Raw genomic sequence first — 18,485 nt, forward strand, 5'->3', positions numbered from 1 at the left:
CTTGAGTTCTGGCAGGCCTGCCCTTTCAGTAAGCTTGCCTCAGTCTCAGTGCAACAGGCTCTTCACCCAAAAGACCAGCACAAACCCATGCCCACACTATCCCTCCCAAACAGAGAGTGCTGCAAGGCCTCAGTTCTGGGGGAGGTGGCGTCAGGTCTCATTTTACAAGCAGACCAGAGCACACTTAGTTAAAGTTCATCACAATCCGGCCAGGCAAGGAGAGCCTCTGCCAATGACTGACCTGAGGGATGGAGCAGCCAAAACACAACAGCACGGCTGTTCAGCACACACTGAAGATACTCCCTGAAGTGTCAGGCCTTGGGCACTATATGGCCTCTTCCTCGGAAGGCCATTACTTTCAGGAGCAGATGACATAACCGGCTTTTCGAGAACAAAGAAGAAGGCACAGACTTAGACAGAATGCCAAGACGGAGGAATTTATCCCAAACAAAAGACTAGGATAAGGTCATGGCCAGCGATCTAAGTGAAACAGATGTGAGTAACATGCCTGATGGAGAATTTAAAGCAACAATCATAAGGGTACTCCCTGGGCTTGAAAAAAGAATAGAAGACATCAGTGGGAGCCTTACCACGTAGATAAAACAGTTAAAAAAGAACCAGCCAGCAATGAAGAATGCAATAAATGAGATTGGAAATAGGCTTGATGCAATGAACAGCAGGCTGGAAGAAGTAGAGGAACAAATTAGTGACTTAGAGGAGAAAATAATGGAGAATAACGAAGCTGAACAAAAGAAAGAAAGAATTATGCACCATGAGAATAGACTTGGGGAACTCGGTGACTCCATCAAATGTAAAAACATTGATATTATGGAAGTCCCGGAAAAGAAGAGAGAAACAAGGAGGCAGAAAATTTATTTCAGGAAACAATAGCAAAGAAAATTCCCTAATCTAGGGAAGGAGACAAACATCCAGATGCAAGAGGCACAGAGAACTCCCATCAGAATCAACAAAAGCAGGCCAATACCAAGATATATTACCGTTAAATATGCAAAAAATAGTGATAAATGAGGATCTTTAAAGCAGCAAGGCAAAATAAATCCTTAACTTACAAGGGAAAACCCACAAGCCTAGCTGGAGATTTTTAACAGAAACTTCGCCAGTCAGAAGGGAGTGCTATGATATATTCAAAGTGTTGAATGGGAAAAATCTGCAGCCAAGAATACTCTATCTAGCAGGGCCACCTTTCAGAATAGAAGGAATAATAAAGAGTTTCCAAGACAAACAAAAACTAAAGGAGTTTGTGACCACTAAGCCAGCCCCACAGGAAATATTAAAGGGGACTCTTTGAGTGCAAAGAGGAGACCAAAAGTGACAAAGACAAAAAAGGATCAGAGTAAATCTCCAGAAACAATGACAAAACAAAGAATAAAATGGCAATAAATACATATTTATCAATAATTACTTTGAATGTAAATGGACTAAAAGCTCTAAGGAAAAGGCATAAGGTGTCAGAATGGATAAAAAACCAAGACCCATCTCTTTGCTGCCTACAAGAGACTCGTTTTAGACCTAAAGACACCTGCAGATTGAAAGTGAGGGGACAGAGAAACATTTATCGTGTACCTGGATGTCTGAAGAAAGCCAGAGTGGCAATACTTCTATCAGACAAATTAGACTTTTTTCGTTGCTGTCGTTCTATTGTTTTTATCCTGCTTTGGTATCGGGGTAATACTGGCCTCAGAGTGATTCTGCAAGTATTCCCTCCACTGCATTATTTGTAAGATTTTTACAAAGGTTTGGTAGAATTCACCAAGGAAGCCATGTGGTCTTGGGTTTTCTGTGCAGGGATATTTTTGATTCCTAATTCAACCTGCATTCTTTATACTGGTCTAAGATTTCCTATTTCCTGGATTCAAGACTCATAACTCAACGTTGGCAATTTGTGTGTTTTTAGGCTTTATCTGTTTTTCTTTTCTAAGTTATCTGATTTGTTAGCATGTAATTGTTTATAGTAATCTGTTCTCACACTATGTATTTCTAGGGTTACCTGTTGTATTGTTTTCTCTTCCATTTCTCATTTTGGTTTTTGAGTCTTCTTTTTTTCCCCCTTAGTTAATGTAGTTAAAGCATTGCCATTTTTTTTAACTGGTCATTACTTTCAACGTTGTGTTATTATTTATGCTGGTTCCCATTTCATTTATTTTTAATTTTTCTTTATTATTTCCTTCCTCTACTAAATTGGAGCTAAGCTCCTTCTTTTTCTAGTTCCTTGTAGTGTAATGTTGTTGACTTGAAATTTTTCTTGTAATACAAGCATTTACAGCATAAATATCACATCTGTTTTTGCTGCAATCCCATAAGCTTGGGAATATTGTATTTCCTTTTTCTTTTGTTTTGAGACATATTTCGACTTGCCATTTGATTTCTTTTTTGGCCTGTTGCTTGTACAATACTGTGTTGTTTAACATTTACATGTTAAATATGTCATATGTCCAAAAAAAACCCGCTCGTCATTACATACTAAAAAGAGTAGATTTTACTACATGTAAAGTATACTTTAATGTTTTAAACGGTGAAAATAAATTATTAAAAGGGCTTATGCATATACAAAAAATAAAAATTAAAAAAATTGTTTTAATGATGCCTGAATTCATCCCCAGCCCATCTCTAGGTCAGGTGGAACTGATGTCCCCCCTCCCCACCCCCGCACGAAGCCAATAAAAATAAGATACCCGATGCAAAATGGACAAAGAGAGACACCATGTATATCGGAATTGTAAAGGCCCTTTTATCCCTCTTTGGTTCCTTATCTTTTCCCCTCAAAATTGCAGTGGAGGAAGCAGTTTCTTAGCCCTTCCCAGACATCTCTCTGAGAAAAGCCAACAATGAATGGAGTGGTTTTCGCCAGGTTGGGGCTGATTGACCTAATGCTGGAGTCACGGTGTCCAGAGGGATTGTTGGGCAGGAAAAGCAGGCTCTGGAGCCTGTGCCCAAACTGGGGTATCAGAGGGGCTCTTTGTCTTGCTCTGCGGTGATTGTACGCTTGTGTGGGCCAGAGTCCTGGGACTCTCTTGCTCACTACTATTTCCCCACTACCTAAGAAAGGATCTGGCACATGAAAAAAGAAAAAATGCAGTGGAAAGCTCTTTAGGATTGGAACTCATGTTCTCTCCTTTCAGGAAGGTTTCAGGAAGAAGCTGGAGCCTATTACCTGTGTGTTATCTGAGGTTCAGTATTAAGTTTTTAGGGAAGCTGAAGAAAGATTGTAGGGAAGCTCGGCCTGTGGTAACTCCACAGAGTTTCAGCAGCCTACTCGGAAGAAATGTACAGTTTTATAAACCCCGTTAAGTGTAGTTATGGTGGCAGTTACACTAAGAAGCACTCCCTTTTATTTCTTTCAAAAATAAACAGAAGGTCACTCCGAGCCTTACCCGGGAGAACCCCCTGCGACCCAAATCCCTTCGTTGTTCATTCTACACAGTCCTCCTCTGGGTAAGAACCGGAATACAAAAAGATTCTGGATATGCCTGACTGTACCTTTGGATGTTTCCACAGAGCCACGGATGGGGCTAGAAGGAAAATGCCATCGAAATTATTCCAGCACTGTGATCTCACTTTTCAAATTCTGATTGATTTTCACAGTGTCAGGAGGTCCATACTAATCAGGAAAGATGAGTTCCTTCGAAAACAGACACTTTCCCCATCTCTTTGGACATCAATTTTCTCTTCTCCGGGTAACGGAAAGCCCTGCCGTGGATTAAAATGTGTGTTACTGATGTTGGCTGAGAAGAACAGGTGTCAGAGAGACACCTGGATCATCTTGAGAGGGAGAATCAGCACGAGATGCGAAATGAATTCAAATCTGGAAGAGACTTGAGTGGGTTTCACCGAAGTAACAGAGCGCCAACTAGATCGTTTGGAATGACTTTCCCATGGCAGACAACTTCAAACCCGGACCAAAGCACATCAGCTGGGACACATCGGAACGCTCATGTACGAGAGTGAGGAATTAACAGTTTAGACTGTGGGGGCTGGCTTTCTTTGGGGGACATGGGCCAATTCTCAAAGAGGCAATTTAGAGGACAGAAGAGCGATTACAAAGGACGCTGAGATGGTTTCTGGGACACAGGAAGTGTTCCATGTCTTGACCTGGGTCATGATCCATGGGTGTTTGAAATATAGCAATTCATTAATCTGGCTTTTACATTTTATACATTTTTTTCCTCTATGTGTGCTGCATCTCAAATAATTTTTTAAAGTGCCTTTGGTGTTTTAGGAGGCAAAAACCCCTTTGAAGCAATTGAGCTGCATGTGAGGGAATGAGGAAGCACTTGCCCTTTGTGCTACAGCTGAGAAAATAAGTTGCCAAGTGGACTTCCAACCAATCTTCCTCCTCCAGATTTCTGTCTCATGAATAGTGATTCCTTTCAAAGTGGAATTTTTTTTTCTTTCCTGAGAAAGAAAATACTATTGTCCATCATATGGTCAATAATGCCTGAACCCATGGCCAGCCTGTCTCTAGGTTCAATAGAGCCAGACCAGGAAACCATGTCTGCTGGTGGGCCCCGTGCTCCATTCCACTTCCAGAAGAGAGGATCCAGCCAGCACCCACCCAGCTACAGTCTACCTTGGCCCAGTTGCCAATCTGTTGGGCTGGTCATCTGGGCCACCTTCTGAGAGGGAGCCTCAGCCATTCTGCATTTCAGCACTGCCTTTTACCAATTCTTCTGGCTGTTATGGACAGACTTGGGTTCCGAACCCTGGGGATGGACGGTCCACCTTGATGGACCACGAGCCTGGGGCAGCACGGAGGACAGCTGAAAGAAAACTGCCGTCTCTGATTGTGGGGGGCAAGCTTGTGGGGAAACGTCCCATCTCTATGGCGGGGATGCACCAGAGGCTCTCCGGGTGCTGGTCTTGTTTATAGCTTTATGGCTTTTTGCACTTCTGGCTCCTTCCCACCACTTTTCCTTCCTTGTCATCACTTTTCTTTGTCTTCTCAACTTTTCTACTTCACGTAAACTTCAAGCTGGAGATCCTCAGAGTTGATGGTGTTTACTCATGAACGTATATTTGGTATTTCTCCACCTCCGTTTCTGTTTCTCTAAATTTAAGGGACAACTCGCAAGGGTCTGCAGCAGCCCGACTTAGTCCATGAGAAATGGCCGGTGACCCATCCTCATGTGGTTGAACCTTTCCAAATAAAGTTTATTGAACTCTAATCATCAAAGATGGATTATTCACGATGAAGTGTTCATTCATTTAAATTTTACCCTTGAAAAACAGCAATAATTTGGGGGGATTAAGGCACCTGCCTAATATTTACCATTGAAAGTAATTCCAAAGTAATTCTATTTCTCTGCCTCGGTGGGTCTTGTATCCTGAAAAGGACTGCATGGGGGTCTGATGATTAATAACAGTATCAGTCAATCTGAGTTTAATCAGCATTGTTGGGCAGTTATGGAAGATGAAGATTCATTTCAAGCGGATTCCATCTAATACCTGCTACAGCACAATGTTAGGCCCCGCCCCCAAAATAAACAGAGCAAACTTCTTTCCTTGCAAAGGGAAGAGCACACACACAATTAATACTAAAATGAAATGAAGTGATGGGTTCATGAAGATAATGTTAACAGAGCCTGAAGAAGGGAAAGATTCGGCCTTACTCTGTATATATGTTGCAACCTCCATGTTGGTTGTCAATATTTATTAAAAGATTGATTATTGTTGGTTGAATGAACTTTAAATACAAGCTAAACATGCCATAATAAAAAGAGCACTGAATTAAGAGTCAAAGTACATTGGCTGCCTCAGCATAATTATAACATATAATTAAATGAATATGGAAGGCAAGTATGTATTTTGACTTATTAATGTTGGAAGAAATAGAAGCTTCTATTGTCACGTGATAAGAAAATTGCCTCGTAAGTTTCATCATCCGTCAAAACCACTTTCAATGGTGTGCCTGCGTGGCTCAGTCAGTTAAGCATCTGACTCGACCTCAGTTCTTGGGTTCATGAGTTCAAGCCCTGTGTTGGGCTCTGTGCTGGGCATGAAACCTACTTAAAAGCAAGCAAGCAAACAAACAAACAAACCCAAAAAGCAACTCTCAAATTAAAAAAGGGGGGGGATGAGAAAAGAAGAAATCAAAGCCCCTAAAGTTGAAGAGAATTGAAAATAAGTGACTTACTCTTTGTTGAAAATTGAAAACCAAAATGTCCTCAGCTGATTATTGATACTGAAATTATAAGAGAGAATTAATTCTAAATTGTGATTTGGGATAAATTCAGAACAGATCACTTGGTATTTATCTACAGCCTGAAAACATTCTTTCAGTTTGAAATACTAAAAAAAGTCAAAACTGCAGCTGCTGAGCTCTGTTTACTTCCCTATATGATTTGCAGACTAATAGATTTTTTGAACCTCGGTTTCCTCTTGTGAAAGCAAGAATAACAGTAATAATAATAATAATGTGTCATGACTCAGAATTGCTAATGTTAAAATTAAATGTAAGGATGTTTTCTTGTAACAGTCTAGTAAATTATAATAAACATTATAAACACAGTTGCAATTTCAGATTTTATTAAAAACTGAGGATCCCCTATCAATGTTGTCTTATCATTTGCTTCTCGTTACTAAAATCCAGATTCAGAATTTAAAAATTGCTACTTGAGATTCTAATGCATAAAATCTGGCTTATCATTTTTTCATGTGGGAAATAAGAGCTATTTGTCTCTAATTTCCCTATAATGCTTCTGTGAGTCTTCTTTAAACTGGACTTTTCTCTTTGAGGGGGCTACATCTTTGGTTTCCACTGAAATGTTCAGACACCAAGTTACAGTGTTTGTTTTCTGTCTTCTCTCTTAAGTTCATGCAACGAAGCTTCTTCATCCATTCATTACCATAATGATTAATTTGTTCTTGCTTCCTGTTTCCTGGCACTTTACAAGCAGGCTTCCCTCTCCTTGCCATCTTACTCTGGGTATGGTGGGTGGCTTGCTTTGGCCAATGCAACGAGAGGGGGGAAATTGAGGAGACCTTGTTTTTTGTAGTTTTCCCTCTTGGCTGCGATTGGAACTCTGCAACCATCATGTGAACAAGCCTAGACGAGCCTGCTGAAGGATTAGAGACCCCATGGAAGAAGGTACCAAACAACTCAATCTTCTCAGCTGAGGCCATTCTGTATCGCTGGACCCACTCACTGACAATGCATGCATAAGCAAGCCCAGCAAAGATTGGATGTGCCCAGTCAAGCCATACAAGAACCACTCAGCTGAGCCCAGCCCTAACTGCCAAACTATAGAATCACAAACTAAATAAGCAGATGGAATTTTAAGTCTCCATGTTCTGGATGCTTGGTTGTCCAGCAAGAAATAATTGGGGTAGAGACTAATAGGTAGCAGGGGAGGCTGTTTTGAGTTACATCTCCGGGTCGGACTGCGTCTTCAGGATGAAAGAGAGAAGGAAGCAATTAGTGTGAATAATTCCCAAACTGCATACCCAGTGCTTAGAATATTATGAGTTTTTCTTTTCTGTGTTTTAACATTGGGCCTTAAGGTACCTTACCAAATGGTGCTCTGCTCAGTTGGTCTGTGGTTGAAAAAGGAAATGAACACTCGATGCAGTAAAAGACACGAGCAGAGGACACTTTGAAGTCTGTGCTTGGAGTACAACTGCTTTTTTCTGTGTATATTACTTTAGTTTGATCACCATGCAGATAAAAGCTACTGTCACACATTCAAAGTTAACATGTTAATCTCTGAGATAAACAACTACCTGGGAACCAACTTTCAAAGAAAACTGGTAGTTTGATTGAACTGCCTACTTCCCCGTGTTTTTTCCAGCTCTTCATCAGTGAATCTAAAGACTAGGTTTAAGAACAAGAAAGAATGAGACAAAAAAGTCATTAAATTTAAAGAAATGGCCAGCGAACATTCACACATATAAAAGAGCATTCCTTATTCACCGCACATGGATTGATTGTATTTATTCCTGACGGGGTTGTTTTGTTTTGCAAAAGTTTACAATGTTTGGGATGTCAAGCTTGCTGGAAGGAGAGGGCGGCAGGTCAATATTTTTTGTAATTGTGGTTGTTTTTGTTATTTTATTGACTGAGTCCTTCTGTTTCTTGTCCGATCACTTCTGTTTTGCAAGTCTGCAAACCCCTCCAAAGGACGACAACAACAAAATGGCTCTATCTATAGGAGAGTCTTTCCTGTTGTTCTTTACATCTTTGTTACCTTTAGGTCCCATGTAAAGCTTCCCTAATTCTGGAAAAATATTATTATTGATGAGAAAAATCTCCTTCAGACTAGATTCTGATATACATTTTTGTCACTTCTTTATGTCAACACTAAGCTTACTAAAATAAAAATAATTTTAGAAGATGGATTCTAAACTGGACACATAAACACAATGGTAGAATATTTGTTAGATGTATTTTACCATAACGAAAACTGAAGACAATAAAGAAATAAAAACAGAATCAATTCTACTTCATATGTATGGGTGTTCTTGCCATATGAACTTTACTGATTTCTTTAAATTTTTTTTTAATGTTTATTTATTTTTGAGACAGAGAGAGACAGAACATGAATGGGGGAGGGTCAGAGAGAGGGAGACACAGAATCTGAAATGAGCTCCGGGCTCTGAGCTATCAGCACAGAGCCCGACGCGGGGCTCGAACAGACGGACTGCGAGATCATGACCTGAGCCGAAGTCGGCCGCTCAACCAACTGAGCCACCCAGGTGCCCCTGAACTTTACTGATTTCTTAAAGGAATATTAAAAATTATTTTTATGCACCTAATCTCATTTCCATTTATACAATTAAACAAAACCTCAGATATTATAGTGTATCGTCTATTATTGCCATCTATTAGTTGTAGGTATGCCTGTGTGAATGCCTGTACATGATGCCATAGACACACATGTTGCTATATAAAATAACACAGTTCATGACATGATTTAATTATATGCTTGGAAAGAGCAGGCTTGTGGCACCTGGGTGGCTCAGTTGGTTAAGCACCAACTTTGGCTCAGGTCATGATCTCACCGTCCGTGAGTTCGAGCCCCGCGTCGGGCTCTGGGCTGACAGCTCAGAGCCTGGAGCCTGCTTCAGATTCTGTGTCTCCCTCTCTCTCTGCCCCTCCCTTCCTCATGCTCTTTCTCTCAAAAATAAATAAATAAGTAAAAAATTTTTAATGAAAAAAAGGTGCATCTTTTATAAACTATTTTAAACTAGATCGGTGACTGTATTCCCTTTACATTGCTGATAACAGTTTGGCAAATGCCGAATGTATCCTCCCCCAACACACACACACAAAGCTGCTGCTGATGGCATTTTTTTGATGGAATTTCATGGATGAGTCGGAGAGCATTTCTGTCGATATCTAAAATTCCCAGTCTCTTTTGCAAAACGTATGTCTTATTAACACGGGCATTTGGAATCATGTAGTTGGCATCAAAGTCACAAAAGCCCCAAGCAAAACATCATCGACCCACCAGCAGCTTCCTGCAATTTGGGGTGAAAAAGCGCCGAGTGAGTAAATGAGAGAAGGCAGGGGACATTCAGTTGCCAGCTTAAATGGCAAGAAAGATAATGTCTCTGTTTTGCTTTGCATGTAATCTCGATGTTACCGGATGGAATTTTGACTGTAGGTACCAGATTTTGTGGTTGTTTATCTGATATCTGGAAAGAAGGCTCAACGACCTCTTTCTAGAAGGCTCACCCTCTATGTACACACCTACTATAAGGCCACGCTGTCCTGGGCCCATTGCTACACACTGATGATTTTTGTTAAGACAGTGCAAATAATAAGCAGTGATGGTTGTGACCAGTGGTGTCCCGAATGATTTTAACATGCAGCTCTACAGCAAATCAACCCCCGCCCCATACACAAAATACTCCCATACCCCCAATTCATGTTTATTATAAATCGCCAACCTTAGTTAGTACATTGATATAACATTCATATTTATAAAATAAACACAAAATAGAAATGTCAAAACATTAGATGCAAACAAATACCCATAGAAATGTAGTATTTTCTCACCGCATCCCACCAGAGGATCTCACAAAACCCTGGGGAACAGGCTCTTCTCCTGGCACCTGCCATTTATTAGAAAGAACGTAGGTCATTTGACTCACCGACTTCATGGTAAGTTTGGGGGATGATGAGGCCTCATCTTGTCATGATGTTCTCTGCATCTCTTGAAATACGTAGCACCGATGGACATACCTCATAGGCATTCAGTTTTGTTGAGAATAGATTCCAAGTATATACCAACTTTGCACTGATGGATGAGAGAAGGGATTGCAGAGGAAAGGCCTTACCATCTTAAGAGTTCTATTGGGCTTGTCATTTAGCCAGAAGACATATACTGTTAGATATCTGGTGACGGGTGAGTGAATGGTTTTATTTTTAGAATTCTGCAGGTATGCGTTGTCTTTCTATGGCTACAATTTGCTTTATCCAAAAGAGTTCCCACCACAGTTCCTTTTTAATTTGCTTTAACTTCAAACTCCGGGGAATTGTATTTCGGAGGACATCATTTGTCTCTCTAGTAGTAAAGAATGCCATTAAATCTGCCATATTCGTTTTACTCTCTAGCTCTCTCAAAAAGCAGGGAAGGGGTGATACAGTAAAGACACTCAAGCTGACAATAATTCATAAGGTCTTTTCTCACCAGGAAATAATTTTGTAGCTTCTAGATTATTTTTAGTCATATAAATAATTTCTCTTTTTATTAAGGCAGACATCTATTTTAGTCATCTGTGACAAACTAGATGTCTCCTTCCTCAGTCTGTAAAAACAGACTTCTTTGTTCAGTCCTAGAGGCAGCAAAGCCACATAGATGTCTTTAAAAGAACAAAGCTTAAAAAATAAAAAGTCCAAACCTAGCATGCCTTGATTATGGCATAAGTGATTCATTCGCACCTCGGTTCCTAATTTTGAGCACCAACCGTGTGTCAAACCCTATGCTCCTTTCCAATTAACCATTAATCTTTGAGCATAAGGATACAAACAATCTGGGTGTAGTAGAAACAGTTCACCCAAATACAGAAAAAGAAAATGCATCCAGTGAGTTAAACCTCCACCATCACCTTCTGCTTCTATGAGCCAGACACCTTTCCTTTTTATCTTTAACCACAGACAAAACCTTAAAGGCACATGCACTACTCAGCTTATGTCTCCTTGGCCAAGAACGCACTGGAAGGCTGGAGAAACAGAGGATTCGAACAGTGAACTTGCAAGCTCGTAAAGTGAAACCTTCGTTCTCTGCGTCCTATACAACCTAGGCCTTTCAGGCATACAACAGAGCTTGTGGGAAGACTTCCTCTCCAGCTTCAGCTGGAAAAAGACGAGCCCTCCTGCACTAGCTTCTATCCTTCCTTCATTTGACTTCGGCGTATCTTAGCAATTCTTCCTTAGCTCCAGAAGGATCATTTTTTCCCAAAAACTTTTCAGAAAACTGGGCAAGCAGTCCATTTGAGCTCTACTTCATTCATGGAACACTACTGGGGGCATACCGAGTGTCACTCCATGAGCTGTACTAGGACATAACTGCATGCTACCCTCAACAGGTACATCTTATATGGAGGACACTTGTATCAGAGTTCGGGAAGAGAATGATGCCTGTTATTATTTATTTTAAAATATAAACATTCTTTATTTTTTCTACTTTTTTTTTTAAAATCAGAAAACATTCAAAACAAAAGTAGAAAGTCCAAAAGAATTGACAAAGCAAAACAAAACAGAACAAAAACGTCCTGGAAATAATAAGCAATTATAGCAAGGCTGCAGGATGCCAAGTGTATTAATTTGCTAGGACCGCCACAACAAAACACCAGAGACTTGGTGGTTAAGCAACAGAAATGTATTCTCTACAGTTCTGGAGCCTGGAAACCCAAGATCAAGGCATTGGCAGGACTGGTTTCTTCCGAGGCCTCATTCCTTGACTTGTAGATGGCCACCTTCTCACTGCCTCCTCACATGGTATTTCCTCTGTGCACACACATCCTTTGTATATCTCAGTGTATCCAAATCTCCTCTTCATCTAAGGGCCTTTAAAGAGATAATTTGGTTAGAATAATGTCTCTGGAGTTGGCCCTAATCCTGTCTGATTAGGCACAAGAGATATACATGCACAGATAAGAGACCATGTGGAGAGGGGGCAAGACACTGGCCATTTGTAAGTCAAGGAGGGAGATCTGAGAGGAAGCTAACCCTGCTGGCACCTTGATCTTGGACCTCCAGCATCCAGAACTATGAGATAATAAACTCTGCTGTCTAAGCCACCCGATCGGTAGTATTTTGTTATGGTGGCCCTAGTAAAGTAATACAATAGCTAAGAGACAATTGAAGGAGGAAAAGAAAGTTAGGGAACTGACACTCCCCAACATACTCTAAAGCTACCACAATAAAGATAGGGTATTTTGGTAGAAGAATTGACAAATAGACCAATGGAATATAATGGAGAGCCTGAAAATAGACACACAATATGGTAAATGGATCTTTGATGAAAGAGAAAAGGCAGTTAAATGGAGAAAAGAATAGTCTCTTCAACAAATGGTCCTGGAACAACCATTCCAGTGGTTGTTCACACACACACACACACACACACACACACACATTCACAGACCTCACGCTCTTCACAAAAACTAATCCAAAGTGGATCGTAGATTTAAATATAATGTGCAAAGCTATGAAACTCCTAGAAAATAACATAGCAAAGTATCTAGATGACCTTGGGTTGGGTAATGACCTTTTAGCTACAACATCAAAGGCTTGAGCCTTGAATGAAGCATTGGTAAATTGAACTTCATTAAAATGAAAACATGCTCTGTGAAAGATCCTGTCAAAAGAAGGAGGAGACAAATCACAGACTAGGAGACAATATTTGCAAAAGATGTCCCGAGATGGGACCATTATCCAAAATACTCAAGGACTCGTAATAAGAAAACATGAGAAAATAAGAAAAAATGAACTACCTGATTTAAAAATGAGCAGGGTAGTTCTATTTTTGTTTTTTTGAGGAACCTCCACACTGTTTTCCAGAGTGGCTGCACCAGCTTGCATTCCCACCAGCAGTGCAAGAGGGTTCCCATTTCTCCACATCCACAGCAGCATCTGTTGTTTCCTGAGTTGTTCATTTTGGCCATTGACAGGTGTAAGGTGGTATCTCATTGTGGTTTTGATTTGTATTTCCCTGATGATGAGTGATGTGGAGCATCTTTTCATGTGTCGGTTGGCCATCTGGATGTCTTCCTTGGAGAAGTGTCTATTCATGTCTTTTGCCCATTTCTTCACTGGATTATCTGTTTTTTGGGTGTTGAGTTTGATAAGTTCTTTATAGATTTTGGATGCTAACCCTTTATCTGATACGTCATTAGCAAATATCTTCTCCCATTCTGTCTGTTGCCTTTTAGTTTTGCTGATTGTTTCCTTCGCTGTGCAGAAGTTTTTATTTTGATGAGATCCCAGTAGTTCATTTTTGCTTTTGTTTCCCTCTCCTCCAGAGATGTGTTGAGTATGAAGTTGCTGCAGACAAGATCAAAGAGGTTTTTGCCTGCTTTCTCCTTGAGGATTTTGATGGCTTCCTGTCTTACGTTTAGGTCTTTCATCCATTTTGAGTTTATTTTTGTGTATGGTGTAAGAAAGTGGTCCAGGTTCATTTTTCCGCATGTTGTTGTCTGGTTTTCCCAGCACCACTTGCTGAAGAGACTACTAGGCATTTATCCACGGGATACAGGTGTGCTGTTTTGAAGGGACACATGCAACCCATGTTTATAGCAGCACGATCAACACTAGCCAAAGTATGGAAAGAGCCCAAATGTCCGTCAATGGATGAATGGATAAAGAAAATGTGGTATATATATACAGTGGAGTATTACTCGGCAATCAAAAAGAATGAAATCTTGCCATTTGCAACTACGTGGATGGAACTGGAGGGTATTATGCTAAGTGAAATTAGTCAGTCAGAGAAAGACAAAAATCATATGACTTCACTCATATGAGGACTTTAAGAGACAAAACAGATGAACATAAGGGAAGGGAAACAAAAATAATATAAAAACAGGGAAGGGGACAAAACAGAAGAGACTCATAAATATGGAGAACAAACTGAGGGTTACTGGAGGGGTTGTGGGAGGGGGGATGAGCAAAATGGGTAAGGGGCACTGAGGAATCTACTCCTGAAATCATTGTTTCACGATATGCCAACTAATTTGGATGTAAATTTTAAAAAATGAAATTTAAAAAAAATTTAAAAAAATAAAAATGAGCAGAAGATTTGAACAGAAAGAGACCAATTTCAAAAGAGTACCTACTGCATGATTCCAAGTATATGACATCCTGGAAAAGGTAAAACTAGGGAGACAATAAAAAAGTCTGTGATTGCCAGGTTTCGGGGGAGCGAAGGCTGAATAGGCAGAGTACAAGAGATGTTTATGGCGGTGAAACCATTCTGTTAGATACTGTAACTGTGGATACATGTCATTATACATTTGCAGAAAACCCATAGAACACCCAACACCAAGATGAATCCTAATGTAAACAATGGACTTGGGTTGATAATGATGTGTCAGTGCTGGTTTATCAATTGTAACAAATGTATCACTCTGATGTGGGATGATGATGGCAGGGGAGGCTGTGTGTGTTTGGGATGAGCAGGTATGCGGGTCATCTCTATACTTTCTTTTGATTTTCCTATGAACCTAAAACAGCTGTAGAAACTAAGTCTGCATATTTTTTAAATGCTAGTTTCTTATTCTTCCAATCCCCAGTAACTTGAGAAATATAAACAGTAACAGAAATTTGTTTAGAATCTTCTTCCAGTGAAACGTGCAAATGACAAAAGACACACACACACACACAGTAGTATATTTGTATAAAAGGGATCGGTCACTGCAGCTGATCTGTGTGTCACTTTTGTCACTTACGAATATATTTTGAAAACCTATTAATAATAGTAGATACCAGTGTAGCACACTTATTAAGTCTGAATATAATTTTGTTTGGATAGATCTTCTTTTATTTAACCAATATTCCATAGGCTATATTTATGTTGATTTTCTTAACTAAAAATATATTTAAAAATATATTCCATATCATGGTACGGTTTTGCAAGAATGCCCCCAGGGCTAACTTCTGGTAATGGAATTGTTGGGTGAAAGGGTGTGTATATTTAAAACTGTTAGGAGCGCCTGGGTGCCTCAATCCGCTAAGTGTCCCGCATCGACTCAGGTCATGATCTCTCAGTTCACGGGTTCGAGCCCCGCATCGGGCTCTGTGCTGATAGCTCGGAGCCTGGAGCCTGCTTCAGATTCTGTGTCTCCCTCTCTCTCTGCCCCTCCCCTGCTCTCTCTCTCTCTGTCTCTCTCTCTCTCCTTCAAAAATAAATAAACATAAAAAATAATAAAATAAAACTGATTGATGTGGCCAAATTACACTCCAAAGTGTGACTTCAAAATTTGGACTTCAAGCATATGCGAGGGCCCATATTTCAAGACCCTTGTTGCAATTATTATTATCAATATATTTTCTTTTCCAATTTGATAGGCATAAATGCTGTCTGATTTATTTTTATCCATTTAATACATGTGAGGCTGAGCACCTTTATATTTATATAAAGCCTCCAGTTTGTCTTATTTTCTGTAAAATAATTACTCAATTTATGACTGAAATATTTGATTTTAGTCACTTTTAGAAGACTATTGTACATATTATAAATATTTTGTGCAGTTTACTTTGATTTTTCATTTTATCATGTTTTTCCATAGATTAGTTTTTAATTTTTAAGTGGTTTTACCAATATTTTCTTTATAAATTCAGTTATTTTTCTTTTGCAGTCCTTGTTACCATATCTCTGAGGTTTTAGTTTTTACATTTATGCAATTAATAGATCTCAAATTTATGTTGAGACTGAAGTAACTCTCCAGGATCCATGCCCCCCCCCCCCCAACCAAAAGTCAATTCCATTTTCACAAAGTCAGTTTAACTAATCCATGTTTCCCCACTGACTAAAATAACATCTTTATCCCATGTGACATATTCATATCTCTCTGGACAAATACTTTCTACATTTTGGATATTGTTCCACCGAACCTATCTTTTTTTTCCCCTCATTTTGAAGAATCATCACAGCAATTTTGTACACGTGTTCCTCAAAAAAAAATATCATTCTATAAAGTTTTCCCCAAAACATCTCATTGGGATTCTAATTTGGATGGTACAGGCTTCGTAGACTAATATTATAACGTCTTTATAATATTGAGAGTTTCCATCTAAGAATCAATTCTGACTATTTTTCTAAATCTTCTTTTATAATCCTCGGAAGAGTTTTAAAGTTTCTTTCACATAAACCCTGAATATTTCTTATTCCCTTAAAAAAAGTCTTTTTCTTGGTATTGTAAATGGAATATATCTTTCATTAAATTTTCTGTTTGTAGTCAGTATATAAGAAAAGTAATGATTTTAATATGAATTTTGCAACCAGGGAATTTTCTGGATTTCCTTTTTTATTTCAGCAGTGTTTCAGACAATTCCCATGAGTTCTAAGAGTATACAATCATACCATCTGCAAATAAAAGTAATTTAATGCCCTCTATTCTCACTTTTACAGCTGTTTCTCTCCCACGGAAACTGCATTAGCCAACACTTTCAGAGCCACAGTAGTAATGACAATTGACATCCTCTTGAGTTCACTTTTAACTTAGACCATATGGGCCCGATTTTTCGAGGTGTGCCCCCACCCACCTACTTTCCCTTTGCACTGCTTCTGGGGCGGAAATATTGGGGACATCGTCCGGTACTTCTGCACTTCTTCTCTGTTTACCCTTGGAAAAGACTGTGTGTGAAGCTGTGTCTGTCATTCCATGTGTTGATTGTGGCTGATGCAACAGTAAGGTGTGTATTTTTGTTCCTATTTTCCAAGCTACATACAGTGAGGCTCTGACTCAACTTCTCTCTCTCATCTTATAGCAGAAATGCTATCCCATTATTGACTGCGTGCCTATCAGGTGCCAGATGCTTCACTGGGGGATTTACATTCCCTGGCACGTTTAGTTCTCACGACAAACCTTAGAGAGCGTCATTAGTAGCCCTCGTCTACTGATAAAGCCTTGAGGACAACTTAAGTTCTACAGTTCATTAGTGGCAGAGACAGGACCTGAAGCCACATCTCTCAGTCTCCAAGGTCCTCATTCTCACTGCTGCATTTCCTTGCGGCTCAAGAAGGCTGAAGCCAAGGATGTACAAAGCTCTGGATGAATATGGAAGAAAGAGAGATCAACTCTGCCTGAGGAGGGTCCAAAAGCGAGGCTTCTGCTCCTAAGAATCAGCACTCAAAGGGATGAACGCAAAATTGATTTGCCTCCATGATCCAGGAAACACCCTCCCCACCCCACAGGAAAAGTAAGCACATCACAGCCTCACGGTAGCCCTTGATTGATTTCCCTCTGGGGCCCAAGCCGTTCCTCATGTTATAGCTTGGTCAATTATTTTCAAGTCCAAGCTTACTTGCCTTAAGAGTGTGCACATGCTCAACAAGGTTCTTTATGGAGGGGGGGAAAAAAACCGAAAAAACAAAAAAACCTTGTTTTTACCTGAGGAGACTTAATTCAAGTTTTGAACTCATTTCTTCTTTCAAGCAGTTTCTATTGTAAACCCAATTCTATGGTGGGATTTATTGAAGCACAGAAGAGAAAAGACATTTGCTCAGAAGTAACTCAGGGATACAATGTGGATTAGAACTTGGAAAAAATAATAAATCATAAAGCTACTGGCTCATGAAGATGCTGAGCCATCCTCGAAAGTAGACTGAGATCAGAAGATGTGAGCTGTTGTTAAATGCACATGGATATGTCAAGAATTATATCTGAATTACTTCCTGTCTCAGCAGTTTTATTTAGCGTCTGATTTTTCTCTTAACTCTCTTTAACCCTATTAAAGGAAACACTAGCATCTTCTTTCACTCTTTTACAGATGAATAAATAAAGAATAATTGGATTTCTGGGAGCCATTCGGGATAACTGAGGGCCTGTAATTAGAATGGGTAATTCCTGATCAAAGTGTCCTTTAATTCCTTGGTTGAGGGTGGCATTTTATCATGCCTTATTATGAGGATCCTAGGAATCTGAAATTCATCATGGACATTTTCCTCTTTTCTCTATCATCCAGCATCCGGATCCTCTGCTCATCTAAGAGTAGCTACTTTCACAAAGGGTCAAGTCAAAAGCCCTACATCAAAGGTAAGCAGCTGGGGAACCTCACCTACAACACCCACAAAAGGTGACATAATCAATTGTTTATTTATTGGCAAGGAAATTCAGTGGTTATTTATGAATCACTTCATCAGTCCTGGCCTAGCCACAGCCTGTTCCCTTAAAGGGAAATCTGACACATGTCCTTCTCTCATAGAACATGTAATCTGATGTGGAGACAAACATTGTACAGATAATACAGTTAGAGAACTGTCAACATAGAATAATAGGAGTATAAACATGTTATAAAGAGCATAATT

Source organism: Panthera onca, chromosome C2 (genome assembly GCF_046562875.1).
Source record: "Panthera onca isolate mPanOnc1 chromosome C2, mPanOnc1 haplotype 2, whole genome shotgun sequence".
NCBI lineage: Eukaryota > Metazoa > Chordata > Mammalia > Carnivora > Felidae > Panthera > Panthera onca.